The following is an 18,965-nucleotide window of genomic DNA, read 5'->3' on the forward strand; positions in this document are numbered from 1 at the left end:
ATACAAGTCGTATGGTTGGTGATGAGTTATTTTATCACTTAATTTGAAACTTAGTAACTTGACTTGGCTCTGAGTACTAGTGGCTCACTAAGAGCCATAAGGATAGGGTACGAGTGGTGTAGACAAGTCGTATATTGTCCAGTATCAGTCCTTTCGGTCTTTATCTTGGGAATGACTAGACCATACCACTCGTATAATGTGGTAACTAGTTTAGGGTTCCAATAATACCCACCTACAGGAATTTTTACAGTTTAAGTTGGGGGTATTCTGGACAGTTCCCCCTAATAGCTCCTTTGGACCCCACGACATAAAACACCTTTGGAGGATTCCTTAACCTTTTAATCACAATCAAACACTCTCTAAAATTTCTCTAAAGCTCTTGGTCTAAGAAAGGTTAGGGGTTTCTACAAGACAATCAATTAAGGTTTTAAAGGGTGATTTCTCTCCGTCTTTCTTATTTTCTAAGGCATGCTACTCCTCCCTCGTTGTTACTTCAACTAAAATAATGATTTAATGAATGGTTTTCATGGTGTTATTGTGACATTGTTTTGGGTTTTGAAATATATATTAAGGGTTTTAGTTATTCTTGGTTGGATAATGTTATCCCATGATTTTATTATAGTTTTCATGTTAAAATTATGGTTTGAACATGTGGTTGCATGGGAATGGTCAATTGATACTTGGTATTTGATCTTGGAAACTATATGCCTTCAACATGTATGCTCTAATGCCAAAGAGAATGATTTTGTCACATATTTTGATTTTTATCGAAAACTTTGTAATGCTTAATATGGTAATGAAACTTAAATTAGTTTGGTTTTTTTTAAATGGATTGGAAAGGCTTTGGTGTCCATTATAATGGTTTAATTGGAAACTTTGGAGTCAAATTGGTTTAGTCGATTTGGTATTGCATAAATGGTTAGACTTGCAAGCTCTAGTGGTTATATGATGATACTAATGGGTAATGCCTAATAAATAAGACTCTTTGGTAAATGGTTTGTTATGTGTGAATGGTTTTAATATGGGATTAAATAGGGATATATTAGAAAAGTCATGTAAGGTAGAGGTCTTGCAAGATGTCACACTTATATTTTGGGAGATATACCAGTAATCTCAGGTTATTCTTCAATTAGTGTGGCTAACACGTATCGTGGTCCTTTTTATCTTGGGGGACTGAATCCATATAGCCCATGGGTGGTTATAGGATGGCCAAGCTACACAATCCCAGGTTAAAGGTTTTAAACGTATGCTAAACTCGGTTCTCTTTCCCGACATGATATATATACATATATATATGTATGAATATAATCGTAAATGGTTATTTACTTTGGTTTGAATCATAGTATTATTTTATCATTATACTAAGTACATGATAGCGTTCACCCGCTAACCCGTCTTTAGGAGTTGTATCATCACTTGATGCTAAAACCGGCCATACTACTTCTTCTGCTCAGTGATTTGGATTCGAGGACTGCATTCGTGTTAGACTGAAGTAGTGAGCTTCCATACTCCGTAAGGCTCTATTTCATGATATGGACTTCTTTATAGTATTTTCGTTTCTTAAACATTAGTTTTGGCTATGGTTGGGGGAATTTCCCAACCAAATTTTCTTGGATTTCAGTTTGAGGCTTTGTGTCACTACTATGGGCATGAGCAATGTTGGTATTGGTTCCAATCTTTACATTGGTATTGGTATTGCTGTTGACACCGGTGGGATATTTGATTGGATATTTGGTTGGTTATGGTTATGAAATTTGTAAAATGTCTTTCAATTGATTTGTTTTATGTTTTTATATGTTCGTAATTCATCCTGCATATGATAATGGTCAATTATGGTTGGGCATTTAGGGAGGTCTCCGATCTAGGTCAAACTTGAGATGCCTGACATGACTAGGCCTTGGTTTGTGTCATGTTAGATAGGTTTCAGATCTCTAGGTTCATGGTCACTTAGGAGTCCATAAAGCCATGTCGAGTAGTGTTTCTTTTAAGGGTGTGTACCGCGCTACACTCATATAGGAGAGGCTATGAGGAATTTAGGAATGTTTCACTTTCTTGTGTTCTATTTTTGAGCTGTAGAGTCTATGGTCCTTAATTCTCTTATAATCCTTGTTTGTTATTTTTTTATATCATTCCTTCTCGATGATATGAAGCTCATGGAAGTTCCTCTGTCCTACCTAAGGACAATATTGATAAGACTCATTCTACTTTTATGGTCCAGACCCAGTCTAGGGGTCCAGTTCGTGATTGCCCTCCTAGAGTTCCATTGGTTTCCTCCAGTCCTCCTCTAGTACCCCAGGATAATGTGACGAATGCTAAGTTTTATCAGTGTATTCATATGTTGGCTCAGTTGGTAACTTCTCAGGCTGAGAGTGGTACATCAGTTACTCTATCTTCTGAGGCCACATGGATTGGTCAGTTTATGAGGTTGAACCCTCTGACCTTTACTGGAGTAAAGGTAGAGGAGGATCATTAAGGTTTTCTAGATGAGATGTAAAATATCTTATGTGTTATGTATACCACCTATGTGGAAGGAATTCGTGTATTACCCCGGGAAATTTTTCATTGAAATTTTGTGCGTAAACGTGTTGGGTTTTATATTTTAGAATGAATTATAAATTTTTCTGTGTGGAATGTCTTATATTATAACCCACCATTGCGTAGATTATTGAATAACCTTTCCAACGATATGTGGATCATCCAAAACGGACACCCGAGCGACGAGTTATGAACATTCCGATCGAACTGTGAATAGTAGTGAATAGTAAAACGTGCAGGAAAAAGTACTGAGGCTTGGCGTATTTTTTCTCCAACTTTAAACGATCATAACTCCTTGTACATAATTATCTGGATGATATACTAAATATCAACGGAAAGCTCTATGAGTCCTCTTTCCAATGAAATTGTTTTCATCCAATTTGTCTATCGGAACAAAAAGTTATGGTCGATCTACTTCAGCCTATTAAAAGTGAATTTTTGGGTCAACTTCAAATGATCATAACTCCCCGTACATAATTATCTGGGTGAGATACTATATATCAACGGAAATATATGAGAGTCCTCTTTCTAACGAAATTGGTTTCATCCAATTTGGATATCGGAGTAAAACGTTATGATTGATCTACTTCAGACTATCAAAACAGTCCACCAAAGGACAGATTCGAGAATTATGTGATTTTTTAGGGGCGTTTTGGTCATTCCCCCTCACCCTAAATCCATCCAAACCCTATATTAAAGCCTATTAGAAGCATTATATGTTATATTTCATCAAATTCCCTCAAAAAGAAAACCCTAAGCTCCTACATCCAACTTCAAAAACCTCCAAAGTTCACCATTAATTCTGCAAATTTATTCAAGATTCCAAGTTTCTAGTTCAAGAACTCCAAGAACCATCATTCAAAGGCTCGATTAATATCTCAAAAATGAGTGTCGATCTAAAGTTCATCATTCAAGGTAATACTTGTGAGGGTAGTTTCAAAAAGTTTAAGGATAAGCTAACTTTGGCGCTGGTCTTTACTTTGTCGGAAGGTCAGATGGATTTGTGGTCTATTATGATACATGCCGTGTGGTGCTTGGTACGTTTTGATACTGCATGGTAAGGTAATAGCTTATGCTTTCTGATAGTTGAAGGTGCATGAGAGGAATTATCCAACTCATGCCTTGGAATTGTTAGTTGTGGTGGTCGTATTGAAAATCTAGCATCACTACTTGTATGGGATGTATGCAGATATCTTCTCTAATAATAAACGCCTATAATATGTATTTACTCAGATGGAGAATAACCTTAGCAAAGGAGATGGATTAAGATTCTTAAGGATTATGACATGAGTATTCACTACCACCCAGGTAAAGCTAACGTGGTTGTTGATGCTCTTAGCTTCTTATCCATGGGGATTCTAGCTCATGTGTATAATAAGAAGTGGGAGTTGTTGAAGGATATTCACTGTTTGTCTAACCTTAGAGTTCACCTTTTGGACTTTGAGAATAGTGGTGTGTTTATGCAGGTAGTGAAGCGGTGGTCTCTTGGTGCCAAAATCAAGGAGAAGTAGATGTTAGAACCTGTGTTAATGAGGATCAAGGGTGATGTATGTGGGAAAAATGTATTGGCCTTCGAAATTAGTGGTGATGGTACCTTGTGGTATCAAGGGAGATTATGTGTTCCTGATGTGGATTGCTTGCGAGAAAGGATCTTGGCTGAGGCACATGAGTCATGCTATGTTGTTCATCCTGGTTCGATGAAAATGTATCATGATCTCACGGAGATATATTAGTGGAACAGTATGAAGAGTGATGTGGAAAATTTTATGGCCAAATACTTGGAAAATTTTATGGCCAAATAATCTCGGTTGAGAATTATACAAGGTTGTACCTCCAATAGTTTGTTAAGATGCAAAAAGTTATGGTCTTTATTATCTCTTATCGTGTTACTCAATTTTCATCTAACTTTTGGTTATTTTTTAGAGAGTTTTGGGGAACAAGGTGAGTCGTAGTACTTTTTTCACTTGCAGTTAGATGGGAAAGCGAAAAAAACTATTCAGACATTATGGATATGCTTCATGCTTGCATGATTGACTATGGTGGTAGTTGGGTTGAAAATTTACCTTTTGTAGAGTTTTCATACAATAATAGCTACCACTCTAGCTTTGGGGTGGCTCTATTTGAGGCGCTTTAAGTAGGAGGTCTAGCTCTCTTATAGGATGGTTTGAGGTTGGTAAGGCAAATATGTTTGTCCTGAATTTGGTTTACCAAGCTACAAAAAAGGTGAAGGTGATTCACAATAGGCTTAAGGTTGCCCAAAGTTTTCAAAATCCTAAGCGGATGTGAGGCATAAGAAGTTGGAGTTTGAGGTTAAGGATAAGGTTTTTTGAAGGTGTCTCCCATGAAGGTTGTGATGTGATATGGGAAAAAAGGAAAAATAAGTCCTTGGTAGGTTGGTCCATATACCATTTTTAGGAGGGTTGGAGATGTGGCATATGAGTTGGAGTTTCCCTTTAGTTAGAGCTCCATTCATATGGTATTCTATATTTTTATGTTTAGGAAATATATAAGTGATCCATCGCAAATTATGCCAGTCAAGGATATTGGTATTTTAGATTTCTTATGTTATAAAGAGATCCCGGTTGAGATCTTAGATTGTCAGGTTCATTGATTACGGACCAAGGATGTGACCTCGGCAAAGGTTCTATGGAGGAACCACAAGGTGGAAGAGGCTACATGGGAAGCTGAAGAGGACATTAGGTCCAAGTATCAGTTCCTATTCCCCATTCTAAAAATTCATGCTCAAGGTATGTGTTTATTCTTAACTTCTTTGCTTTTTGTCTTTGTTAAAGGTAGAAAGAATATGTTCCTTGGTGTTTTGTTTTCTATCTCAAAGTTAGGAGTAGAGACATTTAGGGGTTTAAATTAGGCTTGTGCTACCTTGTTCCATCATTCGGGGATGAATGATACAATTTGGGGAGAATTGAAACACCTTGGGTTATAGCCCTTACAAATTTCTCGAGTCATGAGCTTTTAGATCATCATACGACTTACCATACGATTCATATATTATGGGTACCAGTCAGGTGACCCAACTTATAAGTTGTCCAGAATATAGTGGTTGGACTTCTGTTGTGGTTGCGACTTAGTGGGTATAGTTCATATGGTTGGTGATGAGTCATTCCTGTATTAGTCCCTTTGGTTTCTGTCATTAGCATGACAGGATCATACCACTCATATGATGTGGTTACGAGCCGAGGATTTCAATCGTACCCACCTATAGGAATTTTTACAGTTTAAGTTGGGGGGTATTCTTTGTATTTCCCCCTAGTAACTCCTTTGGACCCCATTGCATAAATCACCTTTGGAGGCTTTCTTAACCTATTATTCAAATTCAAACACTCTTAAATCTCTCTCAATCTCTTAGTCCAAAGAAGGTTAGGTTTTTCTACAAGGCAATTAATTATGTCTCTAAAGCTTGGTTTCTCTCTGTCTTCCTTATTGTGTAAGGCATGTTACTCTTCCCTCATTATTGGTTCAACTAAAAGAATGATTTAATGAATGGTTTTCATCGTGTTATTATAACATTGTTTTGGGTTTTGAATTATATATTGGAGGTATTGGTTGTTCTTGGTTGGATAATGTTTTCCCATTCTTTTCTTATGGTTTTCATGTTAAAATTATGGTATGAAGATATGGTTGCATAGGAATGGCCAATTGATACTAGGGTTTGGATCTTGGAAACCTTATGCCCTTGACATATTTGTTAAAATGCCAAAGTGAATGCTTTTGTCACATATTTTGATTTTTATTGAAAACATTACCTTGCATAATATGGTAAAGGAACTTATATTGGCGTAGTTGGTTTTAAATGGATTGGAAAGGCCTTGGTGGCCATTATAATGGTTTAATTGGAAACTTTAGATTCAAATTGGTTTAATGGCTTTGGTAGGGCATAAATGGTTTAACATGCAAGCTTTAGTGTTGGTATAAGGATACCAATGGGTAATTCCTAATAAATAAGATTCCTTGGTAGATGGTTGGTTATGTGTGAATAGTTTTAATATAGGCTTAAAGAGGGAGTGTTAGCAAAACCATAGAAGATAGAGGTCTCAGGGGACCAAAACTGGAACTCACGTTTGCCGATGTAAGTTTTGTCTTAGTGACCGTATGCATGATGTAACACTTATATTTTGAGAGATGTACTAATCATCTTAGGTTATTCTCTATTTTGTGCATCTAACACGCACCGAGGCCCTTACAGTAAGGGGAGATGAACCCATATACCCCATGGGTGGTTTTACAACGGCCAAAATACACAATCCCATGTTAAAGGTTTTAAACACATGCTAAACCTGGTTACCTTTCCCATCATGATATATATATATATATATGTATAGATGTGATTACATATGGTTATTTACTTTAGTTTAAATAACGACATTATTCTATCCTTATCCTGAGTATATGCTAGTGTTCACCCGCTAACCCATCTTCGAATGATGTATCTTCATGTGATGCAGGAACCGACCATACTACTCCTCATACTCAGTGATGTGGATTCGAGGCCAATAATCGTGTCAGACTAAAGTAGTGAGCATCCGTACTCCGAAAGGCTTCATTTCATGCTATGGACTTCTTTATAGTATCTTTGTTTCTTAGACTTTTGTCTTGGCTATGGTCGGGGTCATGTCCCGACCGGATGTTCTTGTTATGGTTTTGAAATAGTTGGTTCATGGGTATGTTAGATGAATTAGGGAATTGTGATTTTCCCAAACTTGTGACTTTGAAATAGTTATGACCTCCACCCCATAATGAGAAATTGGTTTTGAGTTATGAGAAAGGTGGGAATATGTGAATTGAACTAGTCTTGAACTATTGCATGTTATAAAGAGGTATTTGAAAAACAATGGTCTGGTTTAATGAACAAAGGAAGTCGATGTTCCCCACCTTGTATTAATGAACAAAGGGAGTTGTTATCCCTAAGTCTTGACATATTGTTATTACCTTGCAAGTATAGTTGGTATGAAGATACCAAAATTGTACGCCTTAACATGGAATATGGTTCAGGAATGGGATTTTGTGATAAATGCTTTAACTGGGCTATAAATATAGTTGTGTAGTTGAGTCGTAAAAGTGGAGGTCTAGGTGACCGATGCTGAAAACCGTATTTGCCGACGCTGATGTCAAAGTGATCAGGGAGGTTCGAGTCCACCTTATTATTATTTCATGATTATAGAGGTTCAAGTCCCCCATAAATCAATACATGATTTGGTGTTAAGGCATCTTAGTATATGTTGGAGGTTTGAGTCCCTCATGTTCATATATATGAGATTGTTCTCTAATTTGTGTGGCTACATGCACTGGTGCTATACCAAGGGATGAGAGCAGGGGCTTATATAGTCCGTGGGTACTATGTTAAGACGGTTGAGCTATACAATCCAGGGTAAAGTTTTAAGTGCACGTTAAACCTTATTCACTATCCCGACATGTGAAGTATATATATACAAATATATATATATATATGCATATATATATGCATTTGATTATGTGTACTGGTTTTGAATGATGTTAATTATTGATCATGACCTTCTGTTATCCTTATCTGTGAGTAACACGCTAGCTTTCACCCTATAAAATGACTTGGGATGTTGTATCCCCATGTGATAATAGATTTGTCCATACTTACATATCTCTTGCTTATTGAATTGGACTCGGGATCAGCTAGAGAGTCAGATTGAAGTGGTGTGCTTCTATACTTTAGAAGAACACATTTCATGATTATGGTTGCCTTTATACTTGACTATTTCCTTAGATTTAGTTTTTGGCTATTGTTGGTGGCATGTCTCGACACATTATTGATATTCAGTATTGGATATTGTTAGAAAACATTGTTTGGACTACTGTGGTTATTGGGTGGTGTTGATCAGTCGATCGTTTGGCTGGTCGATGGTTGGTCATGAACTTGAAATAAAATTTTCTTAAGCTATTGGACGCTATCTTATTTTATGTTCTTAATTCATCCAACTTTGAGAAGTGTTGTGGTTGGGTTGTTGATCTTGGGCATATTTACATATCCAAGCACCAATATTCACCCAGATTTAGACTTGTTTCAAGAGCTATAATGTGCTATTTTGAGGGCATGAAGTGTGTTCTTTATCTAATGGACATGATTATTATTTGCAGGGCTAGATTGTGATAAATTGGACATGATTGGATGCATTAATGATATGCAAGGGTAAATAGAGAAAACAAAGGCATTGGAACATAGCTCAACAGGACAAATTGGAAGTCAGAACTTCCGATTGGTGTGGTTAGCGCGTCGCGGAGAGGGACATTATGTCACTTGTCAAAATCCAGCAAGGTACCGCAAAATCACCAAGTCGTGGTGAGGAGCCATTTCCCAATTATCATGATTCCAGAGGCCTGGCGCGATACTACCATGATGTGGTAAAACTCCAGTTGCAAGTTTTTCAAAATCTGAAGCTTAGTGCATCGCAAAGGAAGAAGAATTCACATTTGTCACAAACTAGTAGCCCTTCGCGATATCACCACGTCGTGGTGATGAACCAAATCACAATCATCCCAGAATAGTAAATTTTTGTTAAGGCCCAGATCCGCAAGGAATATGGCATTTGACAGGACGATGTGACGCGCCGAATGTCCAAATTGAGTCTTTTGTGCCCAGCTATAAAAGGAAAAATTTAGAACAATTTAGGGAGACTTAGGAAAACATAGTAGCGGCGGAAAAACTCAAAATTCTCTCTCTTAGGGTTCTAAGAATTTCTTTTGAACTTCATCGCTTTAACATTAATTCTTGGTAGGATTAATTGCTTATTTTTTATATTGAATTCAAGCATGTGTGGCTAAATACCCTTATTCTGGGGTTGAGGCCAAGAACATGATTACTCATAGATATTCTTTATCTTAATTTCTTTTTGGATTATCATCTGGGTTGTTCTTAATCTCTTGAGCTTACTATTTTGATAAGTGGCCACCATTGAAATAAATCTATATTTTGATGTGAATTCGGGAGGAGAATCATAGGATAGAACAAAGAAATTGAGGAGCTAGGTTCTTATCCTTTTATGAAATAACGGGTTTGAATTAGCATCTAGGATAAGGATATACCTAGAAGCCTTGCTTAGTTCAATGGAAAGAAGATAACTTTATCAATCTAGATGAATTGTTGTATCTCTACGGGAGTTGTAGTTACAATATTCAATAGATAGAAGATTTGAGGTCGGGAGACCAAGATCGTAGTATAAACCTTGCAAATCAACAACCCAATAACCAAGTAGAATGCGATAAGAAGATAGAATTGTATGATTGTTCGATGTGCCTCAACCCTGGAATACTCATCATTACTGTAACAACCGTTGCTTGCTTTGCTATTGTCATAAATTGCTATTTCTTATTTATTTATAATATCTATTCACAATTTCACAAACACCTTGATACTTTACAACACTTAATACTTTGTTGTCTAAATCTAAAAGTTGGGTTAAATTCTAGTTGCTTAGTCCTCGTGGATATCTGACTGTCTAAGTCACTATATTACTTGTACGATCATGTGCACTTGCGTGTGCATTTGAGCGGAAACAAGTTTTTGGCACCATTGCTGGGGATCGAACCCGGGTCACCCGCGTGATAGGCGGGAATACTTACCACTATACTACAACGACTCCACACTTATAACCTTATTCATCCTCGAACAACCACAACCATAATCTCTCAATCAATCTTCACATCACAACCAAAGAGTTATGCTTGCATTGGGCGCTTACAATTTATAACGATGACTTTTAATCTCAAAACATGTCAAAAATACTATTATGCTCATGGATAATTTATTTCAAACCTCACTATCTCAATAGTGACATTCTCTTTGTTGGCAAACTTAATCAAATCACTTAATCAAACAACACAACAAGAGGTTCGGATTTTCATCCGCCTGCACCCTCACAACAATAGAGTTTCCCCATACCACTCATAATTTCCGTTTTTCATATTAAGGGAATATCAAAATTCAATCACTCACTCTCAACAAAGAATTCACACATGATAGATAGTGAACCATAAGATTTCCCTTAGTGTACTACTCTTCTAATAGTCGGGTGTTAAGACTAGGATCAATTAGGTCTTCCATGGTTTTAATGTAGGCTAAGGGACTGGTAGGAACTATTTAGGAAATAGTGACTAATATCCCTAAGCGCTTTAATAAACTTCAATCAAAATCAAAATCACATTCTATCAACCCAATTTCCACTTCATTACCTTTACACATTACATTCTATCACTCCAATTTTATCAAGTACATTAACAACAGTTATGGTAGGAGTATTTTTCTTTTACACCATGATTCAAGTTTCAGCTCTTCTTTACACCCTTTTACTATTACGCACCCCTATTATAGCCACTCTCAAATAAAGCTAGTCACCTTGGTTGAGGTGCACAATGTCCGAAATAGACCAGGGCCAAAAAAAGTTCATTGTAACAAAATCGGGCTACAAAACTAATTTTTTTTTCATATTTCTTATAACTCCTAACCATCACACTTAAACACACAAATAACTATTTCTTTAGGGCTTTACTTTCACATTTCTCCTACTTCAATTTCATACTCCCTACTACTTTAATCATATATACTAAAGTGCTGTGGAGCTATAGATCAATTCAAGGCCTATCAAAGAAGGGATTTGGCTACATATGAGGCTACCAAAGAAATTAGGCTATAGGTTCAACGAGGATAACTAAGGACATGCATAAGGGTAGGTAAATAAAGTTTTAATAATTAGGCTAACAAAGAAATGCCTAAATCATTTCCTTCATCCAACACCCTTTATTTCTCTTTGCAAACACATCGGGCAAGTTGTAGACACTCTTATACATGTAGAATATACACAAATACTCACACTCACTGTGCATGCAGGGAATCAAATCGGATCATTACAATTCCTGATCTCGTTCTTTGTCAAATTCAACATTAAACGAACAACTCGTATTTCACCTATCGAGATTAAGCAGTTTACAATTAAATTTTTTTGAAATTTTAGACATGCTTTTGTTATTAAAATTCAATTCAGCCTAAATCCCTGCAAAAAATGGCCCACACACATCACTTCTTTAAAGTTGTGATGGATTCTCATCAATTATTTACTTCTTAAGACCAACTCCCCTTAAGACGGTCATCATCCATCTATCAAAGGGGAAGGCACTAGCTATGACAAGTTATTTCAAATTGCCAGAAAGGGCAAAAATAATTACTTTAAATTGAAATTTGCCATGGAGAACAAATATAAATAAAACAAACACTTTAAACTGATAGATAAATGCAAAAAATGCCTTTAGGGAAAATTGCACAAATCCATCTTTCAACTTACTAACTATTACAATCCAATAAAACATAAAAGGAATAGAAATTTTCTAAAAAAAATAAAAAAATAGAAATTGTCCAACCAAAATAAACCAAGATAGAAATCACAGATGAAAATGAAGTACAAACATCCACACTTAAAAGTAGCAATGTCCCAGTGCTTTCAATAAGCATAAGGCAAGTTGGCGTCATACTTTCTGCTCAGTCAAAGGGCACTATCGCCATCATGACATCATCTGCACCTTCCTTTTCATAAGTATCATCAGTTTCTGTATCGCCCTAACCCTCATCTAATTGATCCTCAGCATCTGACTCAACATTTGAGTCTTGGTACCATCTCTCAACATCAGTAGGTACATCATCATTAATAGGTTCTACGAACTCAGGCTCGATGCATAACAAAGTTCTAGCATGATGGCCCAGGGGGTAATCTAACTCCACAACATAAAGTTCTTAATTTGTTGTAGATTTTCCCCCTATCTGCAGCTACAATATTTGTAGACCAAACATCTGGGAAGATATCTCATCAGCCCGAGCATGACACTGTCCATAGTTAGGATTGGGACTTGGGCCCCAGCAATGCTCCTAGCTGTCATAATATCAACCGGGCGAGTGACAACATCCATCTTGTAATCTAACTCCTTCTCATCCACCCTAAGCCTCCTTAAGAACCTAGTCAACTGTCCTCTAAAACCATAGCTACTCCCTAAGTGGTAGAATACTTTCTTCATAGCTGAGAATATGACCTGGCCAATATTAGTCTCAATATCATCACACATTAAAGCATAAATCAGACATACCCGGTGATGTGTAACCTCTGTTAGATGTTTGCCTTTAATAAGACAATGATATAAAATCCATCCCCATATTCAGGCCTCCTTGTCTATTTGTGCATAAGGAAAAGAGTTATGCAAGCCAGTAACCCGGTACCTTGTCCACCTAGCAGATGAGCGTGTACTGCATATCAAATGTCTGATATGATCAAAAGAGGAGTGATAATCAATTTCCTTAATTGGTTTGCATCCACTTCAGGTATACCCAATAAATTATTGATATCCGTAGCTGTGAAATGAACCCTTTTACCATAAATCTTCAGTTCATGATCTAGGTCACTTGGATCCCAATTCGCATAAAACTTATGTACTAAGTATAAATTACACTCAGTAGGCTAATGAAAGATAAATTTCATATTTAGATGCTCTATTCGTCGCACCTTTCTTGGGCAATCCCTTAACAGGATCACCCTGTCAATAAAAACCTTCAGAATGTATTTGGATTTAGTGTGTTTGGATTACCACTACTTGCCTACTTTTGGACTGCCTTGAACCCAAACTTCCTTTTTTGCCTATGCTATCGTGGTGTAGCACGTGGCACCCCAACAAGTTGATTTTCAGACTGCCTACACCATTTCTGTAATATCTCATATTTTCGTGCTAGAATTCTAACCGCCGTTCCTGCGCATCTAAGGTCTAATCTAAGTGATTCCCATGTGAATATAGATTTCATGATATTTATCCTAGTATGTGAAGTTATCTTGAGGTCAACAATATTCATATAAATCACTTAGACCCAAGTTGAGCTAAGATCATTTGATTTGGCTAACATTTGATATTCGATTCTACAAGGGTCAACTTCAAACGTGTATATATCTTAATATACATGAAATTTTTCATAACAAGACCTATAAAATTGTATATAATTTAATTATCTTTCCGACAATACCAATTTTGCAAAAATCCGATACCCGAATGAAGAGTTATGCCCATTTTTGTGAGAGGCAGTAAGGGTGTGCGATGGGCAATGCGCTGCCCAATCAAATGTGTGTGATTGGGAGTGCGAGGAACACTTAAATTTCTACCATAAAGCGTAAGACGCACACCTTAAGATCTGCCATGGGTTGTGTGCCGCATACCTTACTTTGAAGTGCCAAAAACACCCCTATATATGTCTATAACATGGGATTAAACTCCCACAACATCAAAATAAGTTCAATTTCTTTCAAAATAAACAAGAACAACCTTTAGGGTTTCAACATAAAAACCCCAATAGCTAGAGATTTAACCGTGAGAATTCAATAATTTTTACATATTCGGAATCCCCATTACGAAGGCTACGAGTGACACCCAAAAGTTCGTGAATAGCATTACGTCATTTGAAAAGTCATTCAAAGCTTCAATTTTAAGTTATGTGGGGTTTTTTTTCAATAAGAACACTCTTTCATTCTTGTGCCCAGAAATACTTTCTTTTACGAAGTTATGGATTTCATATGTTTTACTATGATTTTGAAGAATGAACTTATATCCTATATTGATTATCACGAGATTATGATATTTTGATATTTTAGAAGCGGAATTATATGAGAATGATGATATTTTGTACTTTATAACTGAATTTTCCAGATTTTAAAGGGATTTATATATGTTTATGATGTAAAGCTTGAATTTTGATAAGTTTTAATGTGATATTGAGACATGAGTTTTGAACTCTATTTGAGATTGTTGTTTTTGAGAAATCATGTGTTATAAACACCTTGAGTTTGAATGATTTGAGATGATGAAGAATCTTTGACCTTTCGGTCATAAAAAGGGGTGTTTTTGAACCCGAGATGAGAAAAGAAATCCATTTTTATTGATTATTATAAAAAGGGTAGCAAGATGGCTCTCATTGTGAATTGTTGAACTGTTTATTAGTGAATTTTCTTTTGAAAATATTTGAGCTAAATTCGGGAGTAGTCTTTAGCACCGAGCGAGAGGTATAGCTGTTTTGGTACTTCCCTAGAACTACGTTCCCCCATAGGATGTGAGCCTGAGGCTAATTTATATAGTGATCACTAGTGTTTGGATTGATGATTTAAGGTCCTAATCCGATGGCAAGGATAGGACAGCTCTCCCTAACGTGGGTTAGACGTTAGACTCCATGTAGCTCACATGGTTTATGTCGGTTGTAAGAGAATCCCAATGTGTGTGTGTATTCAAAGTCTTATTCTTCTATTTGAGATGAAAACATATTTGTTGGAAAGACTGAGTTTGAGAAAGTCATTGTTTTTGAAAGATTTAATGAACATATATTCCAAAGAGAATTGTTATGAGATTTGATTACGTTGATGATTTGGAATTGAGATGGAAGTGAATTGATATTTATTATGATGACTCAAATGTTTCACCCGATATATTTTACTCTCTTATGATTATGATGATTTTAATTCGAGCTAAGTGAGTCATTTATATCAGCATGCATAATTTTATAACTGTGATGATATTAAGATAATATTTTATAAATGCATTGCACCTCCATATGCTCGGTACGTTTCCATGGTACTGACCCATATATTCGTATGTGGGATACATTTTCTCGGAATGTAGGTACAAGGTATAGTGTACATCTTTAGATCCAGTCAGTTCGCGACGTCCAGTCAGTAGGTGATGAGTCCTTTTGATTCAAGGGCTTGAGTTAGTTATATAGTTCGAGAAGTGTTGTATTTTCTTTATCCAACCGTATTGAGTTGGGATAGTGGGGAGTCATGACCCAGCTACCTATAGTCAGTACTAGTAGAGGCTTCATAGACAGTCAGTAGAAGTTGATGTATTCCATTTTAGTTTTGGTTGTAAAAGCAGAGTTGTAATCTTGTAAATTTAGTTTTGTATCTATCATATTCAGAAAAGAGTTATTTTCCATAGATTTGTATAGATTTATACTTTTTGTTCAGTTGCTTATGAGTTATGCAAGTAGAAGGGTTAGCTTGGGGTCACTTGTGATACTAACCACCGTGTGACGTGTCAGGACCCGATTTTGGGGCGTTACAATTTCCTAGCTCGTGTAGAGGGACCAGCCTTAGTTTTTCCTTATAGTTGTTGGGGATCCATGGTGCCTGTCATTCTATACATGCAACAAATAAGTGAGTAATTGAGTCTTAAGTTGTGCTAACTTGAACTAGGTGTGGGCAGGTCACAATCGTCACCCCACACTTAATTGTTAGCTCAATTACACCTACATAAGAATAGGGTACTTAGACATCCCCATATTCTAAATATTTAGAACTAGAACATGGGTCCATAATTTAAGCAACATCAAATTTCAGCTAAACCAGAACAAACTAGGACCCTAGTAGGTCATTAACTCAAGCAATCCTCATATATTAAATCAAATTTTAGATCATAGACAACTATCCACAGTGATGTTCCCTATTCGTTACATCTCTTTAATGTGATTGTGAGATAATTACAAGTAGATACAAGTTGGAATATTCATTAACTTCACTATATATTAAATCAAGGGTCGACAATCAAGGTGTGCACAATATTACAATAACGATTCAATCACACACACTAACCCAAAATTCCACAGTTTGTATAACTCTCTATTCGTATTGTCAATCAAGACTTGCAAATCTTATTCACTCATAGGCCTAGCACCAATTTAATTTACCCCACACTTAATTGTTACACATCAGTCCATCATCACCATGCAAGGTACTTAGAATTTTCTTCGTGGTGACGTACATTACCCTATGCTTAACACATTCATACGTTGTGTATAATCAACAAAATGTAAATTGTGTATAATCAACAAAATGTAAAGTATGGTCAACAAGATTTTCTTATAAAAACTCAAACTCAAAATATCTCCAATAAATGTACCACATGGATTCCAAAATATATAATTCAACCTATGTCCTACCACACATATTTGATAAATTAATGTCCCCAAGCAGTCAAATTACCCAATTAAAACCTAAGTATAACCCTGCACTTTAGTTAATCCATCACTATCTCACCAATTAAACAAATCAATGCAATATTATGAAGACTATGATGAAGGATTCACAAAACTTTAAAGGAAAATTGTAGCATATAGGGCTATAATGCACAACAATTATGAAGAATATAACCAATTCATGCCCAAAAATATTGAAATTCTCAATTCAACAGAGGGAAAATTTAAGCCTTGAAGCACTTACCTCAGTTGTTGATAGAAAGATAAAATCTTAAGGAAATTTGAGAGAGTTAGTTGGTTTAAGGGGATGGGAGGCGACGCTGAAGATGAGAAATTAAGGGATATAGGGTTGAGGGGTTATATATAGAGGGACGGGTTGGGTTAGGTTAATTTAGAAATTTATGTCAGTACACTGAAAAGTGCCAATTTCCACTTAACAACCCACTGCGATATTGTAGTATAGCGCCAGGCCATTGTAATTTGACAATTGTTAATTTTCCAGACATTTCGATGCATGGGTATCATGCCAGGCCACTGAAATTTGACAATTGCCATTTTTGCCAGCTTCGCGATGCGCTGTCCTCCCAGTTCACATTCCCAAGGCATTTCTCAACCTTTTAACCTGATTTTTTGCACCTGACTTACACACATCAATTTTTGTAAACCTGATTGCTTCCTTGAACAATGATGTTCTCCTTAGTTCCAATTTTTTCATCCTTACAAATCAAACAAAAACAAGAAAATATTACAAGAGAAAGTGGGTTGCCTCCCACTCAGTGCCTTAGTTTTTGTCGTGGCACAACTCATCTTTTTATATTTTTCTCTTTATCTTTAACAACTAAAAATTAAACTGTATATTACATTACAATTGTGGGTTTCCTCCCACATAACATCTTATTTTTCATCATGGCACGAGTTAGCTCAATCCCACTCATCAGCAAAAGTGATGGACACATTGTGCTTATCTCCATGATCAGCCCAATAATGCTTCACATGTGGTCCATTCACCAAAAAAGTCTTAGTGTTCTCTTTATTCCAAAGTTCAAATGCTCCATGGGGCATTATTTTCACCACCTCAAAAGGCCCAAACCATTTAGATCACAATTTTCCCGAAAACAACTTTAACCTTGAATTCAATAGCAAAACAAGTTGTCCGGGTTTAAACATTCTGTCCTAAATTTTCTTGTCGTGCTATAACTTTGTTTTCTCCTTGTAACACTTGAAATTTTTATAAGCGTGGATATAAAACTCATCAAGTTTAACAAGCTGCAACAATCTCTTCTCTCCCATGGCCTTTATCTCAAGATTTAACTTTTTAATGGCCCAATAAGCTTAATGTTCTAGCTCTACAGGCAAATGACATACTTTTTCGTAAACCAAACGATATGGAGAGGTTCCAATGGGTGTCTTATAAGCTGTTCAAAATGCCCATAATGCATTATCTAGCTTCTTGGCCCAATTTTTTCATTGCCCATTTATAGTCTTTTGCAGTATCTCTTTAATCTCTCTGTTGGACATCTCAACTTGACCACTTATTTGTGGATGATATGCAGTGGCCACCTTGTGACTAACACCATATTTAGCTAAAATATTTTTAAACCAAGTGTTAATAAAATGCATACCTCCATCACTGATTATAGCTCGAGGCATGCCAAATCAAGAAAATACATGTTTTTTCATAAATTTTAGTACCACTCTCGCATCATTAGTCGGACAAACTATAGCTTCCACCAACTTAGATATGTAATCAACCACCACTAATTTGTACAAGTTAATATTTGATGGTGGGAATGTTCCCAAAAAATCAATCCGCCAAACATCAAATACTTCAACTTCAATGATGTTGTTTAGGGGAATCTCATGACTACTAGAAATTGCACCTAACCTTTGGCATTGATCATAACTTTTTACGAAAGCTACTGCATCTCAAAATAATGTTGGCCAAATGAAACCAAATTGCAAAACCTTTTGGGCTATTCTTTCTCCTCCATAATATCCACCATAAGGGGATGAATAACACTTATGTAGAAATTGTGTGAATTCATCTTTCGAAATACATCTACATATAATTCCATCAGGACCCTACTTGAAAAGATACCACTCATCCCATATATAAGAACAAGAATCATGAAGCAGTTTCTTTCTTTGTTGAGTGGTGGATTTGGGAGAATAAACAGAATATGCTACTAAGTTCACAATATCAGAATACCATGGAAGCTCACACGCATCTAGAGCCAACAATTTCTCATTTGAAAATTCTTCCTGAATACAAATAGAGTCATCCACAATATGTTCATGATACTCCAGTCATGACAAATAGTATGCTACTTGATTCTCCTCTCCTTTTCTATCATGAACCTCCAGGTCAAACTCTTGCAGTAATAAAATCCACCGGATCAAA

The 18,965-nt window shown here is 36.2% G+C and overlaps 1 non-coding gene across 1 annotated transcript; it reads right to left on the bottom strand.

Moving 5' to 3' along the window:
- Positions 1–10,088: 10,088 nt before the first annotated feature.
- TRNAD-AUC lies at positions 10,089–10,160 on the bottom strand. The gene has a single exon. It is a non-coding gene; the product is annotated as a tRNA-Asp (tRNA).
- Between the last annotated feature and the right edge of the window lie 8,805 nt (positions 10,161–18,965).

Source organism: Capsicum annuum, chromosome 8 (genome assembly GCF_002878395.1).
Source record: "Capsicum annuum cultivar UCD-10X-F1 chromosome 8, UCD10Xv1.1, whole genome shotgun sequence".
Lineage (NCBI taxonomy): Eukaryota > Viridiplantae > Streptophyta > Magnoliopsida > Solanales > Solanaceae > Capsicum > Capsicum annuum.